General features: G+C 47.2%; 1 pseudogene; it reads right to left on the bottom strand.

The window, feature by feature from the left end:
- Positions 1-5654: 5654 nt before the first annotated feature.
- Positions 5655-5889, bottom strand: LOC139228380 (U2 spliceosomal RNA; annotated as a pseudogene).
- Between the last annotated feature and the right edge of the window lie 206 nt (positions 5890-6095).

Here is a 6095-nt window from a genome sequence, read left to right as displayed (position 1 = left end):
TGGGCAAATGCATGGCAGATGAAGTATAATGTGGATAAATGTGAGGTTATCCACTTTGGTGGTAAAAACAGAGAGACAGACTATTATCTGAATGGTGACAGATTAGGAAAAGGGGAGGTGCAACGAGACCTGGGTGTCATGGTACATCAGTCATTGAAGGTTGGCATGCAGGTACAGCAGGCGGTTAAGAAAGCAAATGACATGTTGGCCTTCATAGCGAAGGGATTTGAGTACAGTGGCAGTGAGGTGTTACTACAATTGAACAGGGCCTTGTTGAGGCCACACCTGGAGTATTGTGTACAGTTTTTGTCTCCTAACTTGAGGAAGGACATTCTTGCTATTGAGGGAGTGCAGCGAAGGTTCACCAGACTGATTCCTGGGATGGCGGGACTGACATATCAAGAAAGACTGGATCAACTGGGCTTGTATTCATTGGAGTTCAGAAGAATGAGAGGGGATCTGATAGAAACGTTTAAAATTCTGATGGGTTCAGACAGGTTAGATGCAGGAAGAATGTTCCCAATGTTGGGGAAGTCCAGAACCAGGGGTCACAGTCTAAGGATAAGGGGTAAGCCAATTAGGACCGAGATGAGGAGAAACTTCTTCACTCAAAGAGTGGTGAACCTGTGGAATTCTCTACCACAGAAAGTTGTTGAGGCCAATTCACTAAATATATTCAAAAAGGAGTTAGATGTAGTCCTTACTACTAGGGGGATCAAGGGGTATGTTGAGAAAGCAGGAATGGGTTCAGCCATGAACTCATTGAATGGCGGTGCAGGCTCGAAGGGCCGAATGGCCTACTCCTGCATCTATTTTCTATGTTTCCATGTTAATTCTGGACTCTTGCTCATCCGCAATTTTCAACATTCCACCATTGGTGGCCATGCCTTTCAGCTGCTTGGGCCCTAAACTCTAGAATTCTCTCCCTAAACCTCTCCGCCTCTCTCTCCTCCTTTAAGACGCTCCTTAAAACCTACCTCTTTGGCCATGCTTTTGTTCACCTGTCCTAATATCTCCTTATGTGGTTCGGTGTCAAATATTGGTCTTGTAATACTCCTGCGAAGCGCCTTGGGATGTTTAACTACATTCAAGGTGCTATATAAATACAAGTTGTTGTTGTTGTTGAAAAATGTTGAGGCAAATTTTCATCTTCACGACATGGGCAGGAATCTGGTGGTGCAGATTGCCCAGTCTTTAGAGAACCCGTCTGATTCTCATTCACCTGAAGGGGAGTGGGTAGTGGATACACTAAATGCAATGGGTGGCGCGGGGGGAATTACTAGCAATTGGGGGAGGGGATGGTAACAGAGTTGCTGAGGGTCACATTTTCCTTGACAACCCCACCACAAATGTAACCTGCTGCCATTGGTGGCTTCTTTCCCAGCCACGCCACCAAAAGGAAAGAAGACAAGTTAAATAAGGCGAGAGAGGTAAAGAGAGGAGTGGTTAAGGGGGGAGAAGCAGAGGCAGAGAGGGAGGGGCCTGTTCCGACATTTGGCACAAACCAGGTGGTCAACGGGCGGAGAGAGCCCATTGTCGCAGCCGTGCGGTCTGAATGGGCCTCACTCGCATTAATCCTGCAAAGGTAGATACCAATCCAGTGCACCGATGGAGCTCACTAGTTGGGGACGTGCGAAATTGGTTGGCTTCTACGTCAGGTGGCTGTTCAGTCCGGGAGTGAGGGAGGGGATGGCCACACAGGTGCCAGTAAAATAATAGATTAAAATGGTTTTGCCGCATGCTTTAGTGTCTCAAGATTGCACTCCGGGTCCTATGTACGTCGTAGGATCCAGATTTGCAAATTAATTGTGGTGTCCCAACTGAAGTAGTTGGGCACTACGGCTGCTCACCTAAAGGCCTTTACCAAGATGGCGGCCGGAGCCCTGGCCTAAGTAACCCAACGCCATTTTCAGGCCACTCACACCGTTAAAATCAGCCCCAGAAACACAACTTCAGAGACCAATGGCCATATACTCCCACAACCCATGTGCAATCAACCAATACATAGCATTGCAGTGACTTCCTGTTTGTCACATCTATTTTCTATTATCACAATTTAGTACAGTCCCCGCTACTTACACCGACACAAGCCAATTAACAATAACCATTTTCCAGCACCCTAGCAGTCAATTACAAAGTCAGCACTCACACGTCGACTATTCCAGGCAGTTCAATCAGCTTTCGCACCTCGCTAACGTGCGATGACCTTAATTACTTAATCCACTCTACTTACCGTTTTAAAAGCTCCACTGATTTCAGACAAATTGAAGTATTAATTAATTGTCTTTCAGCTTGTCCTCCTGACTGTTCACTTGGTTTGTAGGATTTGAGCGCTTGAATGCTGCAGCGTAGTCGCTCATTGCCGCTGTTTGTATCGGGATGGGAGCTGACCATTGTCGAGGCTCGAGGATTCCGGGTCCTCACTATTCTCACGTCCCACTCCAAGGACCTGAGCACAAAAATCCAGGCTGACACACCAGTGCAGTACCGAGGGAGTGCTGCACTGTCGGAAGTGCTGTCTTTCAGAGATCCACAGCGCGGCCCTGGACAACGCGGACCACTTTCCAATCCTCGGGACCCTACTATCAGCAAGGGCAGGCAACGACGACGAGATTCAACACCGCCTCCAGTGCGCCAGTGCAGCCTTCGGCCGCCTGAGGAAGAGAGTGTTCCAAGACCAGGCCTCAAATCTGGCACCAAGCTCATGGTAAACAGGGCTGTAGTGGTACCCGCTCTCCTGTATGGCTGAGAGACGTGGACCATATACAGCAGACACCTCAAATCGCTGGAGAAATACTACCAGCGCTGCCTCTGCAAGATCCTGCAAATCCTCTGGGAGGAGACGTGCACCGATGTTAGCGTCCTCGATCAGGCCAACATCTCCAGCATCGAAGCACTGCCCACACTCGACCAGCTCCGTTGGGCGGGCCACATTGTTCGCATGCCTGACACAAGACTCCAAAGCAAGCGCTCTACTCGGAACTTCTACATGGCAAGCGAGCCCCAGGTGGGCAGAGCAAATGTTTCAAGGACACCCTCAAAGCCTCCCTGATAAAATGCAACATCCCCACTGACACCTGGGAATCCCTGGCCAAAGACCGCCCTAAGTGGAGGAAGTGCATCCAAGAGGGCGCAGAGCACCTCGAGTCTCATCGCCGAGAGCATGCAGAAAACAAACACGGGCAGTGGAAGGAGCGTGCGGCAAACCAGTCCCACCCACCCTTTCCCTCAATGACTGTCTGTCCCACCTGTGACAGAGACTGTAATTCCTGTATTGGACTGTTCAGTCACCTAAGAACTCACTTTTAGAGTGGAAGCGAGTCTTCCTCGACTTCGAGGGACTGACTATGATGATGACGATGTCATGGGATCTTTTACATCCACTTGAAAAGGCAGACGGGGACTTGGTTTAACGTCTCAAGTTTAACATCTCAGTAGCACCACTGACAGTGAAGCACTCTCTTAGTATTGCACTGGAGTGTCAGCCTAGATTATGTGCTTGATCCTGAAGCAGGGTTTGAACACATAACCTTCTGAATCAGCACTGAGCCAAGTCTGACATTTTAGGTGACACTGTAATGCCTGCAGTTCAGTCCTCCAGCCACAGGTGACACTGTGGCATGGGTTTCCCAACTCCACCCAGTCTGGCCTGTTACAACAAACACAACGAAAAGCACACTAACTAACCATAAGTAAAGAAAATGAGAGCTTCATGAGCGATTACATTAAAAATCTTGCACTTCTTGTAATACCCATACTTCATGAGCAATGCCATTGGAGATTGATAAGTATTGTGTTAAACTTTGAACTTTGGCTTCAAGTTCCGTGTAGTTGAAGCCCCAGGATGACTCAGTTAGTTATAATGTATGAAGAAAAATAATATAAGATTTCAAACTTAATGTAATTTTCCGCAATGGAAAATTGCATAAATTCTTTTTTATAGAATATTAATCTAACACATTTATCATTACCGATTAATCTGACAGCTTGGCAACTGAAATATGCACAATAATCACAAAAAGCATTGTAACCTAAATATGACTGAGATAAATTATTAAACACATAAAAAAATCTGTTACACGGTGACACTTGGAAACTGTGATGGGTGCAGAAGATTACAGCAAGAGACAGTAGAAGAACGAACTGTAATCTATAAATTAAAATGTCAGAGTGCATTCCCTGAGGGATGTGCTGCTTGGAATGAGCAGGCATCAATGTCAGGAACTGTGAGGAGAGAGTAAGTAAAACAGGACTGCGTTAATTCCCATCAGGAGAATCAGGATTTCAAGTTTAATGATGGGGGAGCCAGACTCGTAATCTTGGCAATAATCATCCAGAATCAATTTAACAGCTCCTTTTGATGAATACTTTCAATGCAACAAACCTTTCTCTCGATAAATCAGACTGCCAAGCTGCAGAACTGTACACCAGTGGGTGTTTAATAAAAGTTTTACGGGCCCTGACTAAAGTATGCTGAGGAGCCCCATTCCTCACCTGAAGGCACTCGCTCATACTACGGTGCAGGCCCACAGCTGCTGGATGTTCTCTGGTAGTCTATGCCGGTGCTGACAGGCTATTTGTCCATGGAAGCCATCACAGTCAAGTTAAATCTTGTCCTCGGCTGAAATCTCCACTCACTCACAACAACAACTTGTATTTATGTAGCACCGTTAATGTAGTTAAAACTTCCCAAGGCATTTAACAGGACTGTTGTAAAACAAAGATTTGACACTGAGCCATCTAAGGAGATATTAGGCCAGATGACCAAAAGCTTGGTCAAAGAGGCAGGTTTTAAGGAGTGTCTGAAAGGAGGAGAAGAGGTAGAGAGGCAGGGAGGTTAAGGAAGGGAGTTCCAGACCTTAGGGCCCAGGCAGCTGAAGGCACGGCCGCCAATGGCGGAACGATTGAAATCGGGGATGGCCAAGAAGCCAGAATTGGAAGAGCGTACACACATGTATGATGTACATACTTGCTAATAGGGCTCACGGATAGTGTTTGGAAGCAGGAATCCTGGCTGAATTTCCCTTTCCCTCACCCCAGAGATGCTGAGACCATTTATTTCATCTTTTTAATACTCCGAATAAACACTTAAATCGGTGGGGTAATAAATAGCTGCTTTTATTTCCGGACCCTCGAGAACATTCCTTCAAGGAATAACAAAGCAATACCAGAGACAACCTTGGAGTGTAATTGTTGCAATATGCTTACTCCCATCAGGGCACTGTCTGGTGCCTAGCTAACAATATGCAAGTACTAAGTGGAGGAATTGCATCCGGGAGGGCGCTGAGCACCTCGAGTCTCGTCGTCGAGATCATGCAGAAAACAAGTGCAGGCAGAGGAAGGAGCGTGCGGCAAACCGGTCCCACCCACCCTTTCCCTCAACAACTATCTGTCCCACCTGTGACAGAGTCTGTAATTCCCGTATTGGACTGGTCAGTCACCTAAGAACTCACCTTTAGAGTGGAAGCAAGTCTTCCTCGATTTTGAGGGACTGCCTATGATGATGACCATACTCTCACACTTTTTTTAAAATTTATTCGTTGCCAATCTTTCCAATTCTTTGTCAGATCATCTTGTCAGATTACAAACGCCAGAGGTCACCTTGCACACATCAAGGATCACTCTGCGCCAATGCTCTTAGCCAAAAGGCCTAAAGCCACTGCACCATTCCTGGAAGTACTGCAATACCAGGTTTGTGCCATGGAGGTGGGTGTGTGCCCCCCACCCACCTCCGTGGAGGTGGATGGGTCAAGCCACCCCACCCACCTCCTATTTCCAAAAAGCATAGGAGAACCACCTTCCTAATCCAGGGAGAACCACTTTCTGGTCATGGTTACTCCCCTGTCAGGTCAGTTACGCATGATCTTAGCCAAAAGGCCGAGACCATACTCTCACACTTGCCACTGCTGTAGTCTGTCACTGAGCTTGTGGCAACACCAGCAGCCTCTGCAGTGGTCATTTCCATTCCAGCAGCAACACCTCTCGCTAATGGTTCTGCTGCTGCTATGGAGACTTCTAAGTCCAATCTCCAAGATGCAGGCACAGTCAGCTTCAACCCACACAGTGAACAGTTATAGGGATCGAGGGATCCCGTG

Source organism: Pristiophorus japonicus, chromosome 17, assembly GCF_044704955.1.
Source record: "Pristiophorus japonicus isolate sPriJap1 chromosome 17, sPriJap1.hap1, whole genome shotgun sequence".
NCBI lineage: Eukaryota > Metazoa > Chordata > Chondrichthyes > Pristiophoridae > Pristiophorus > Pristiophorus japonicus.
This window is presented reverse-complemented; position numbering and strand designations above follow the sequence as displayed.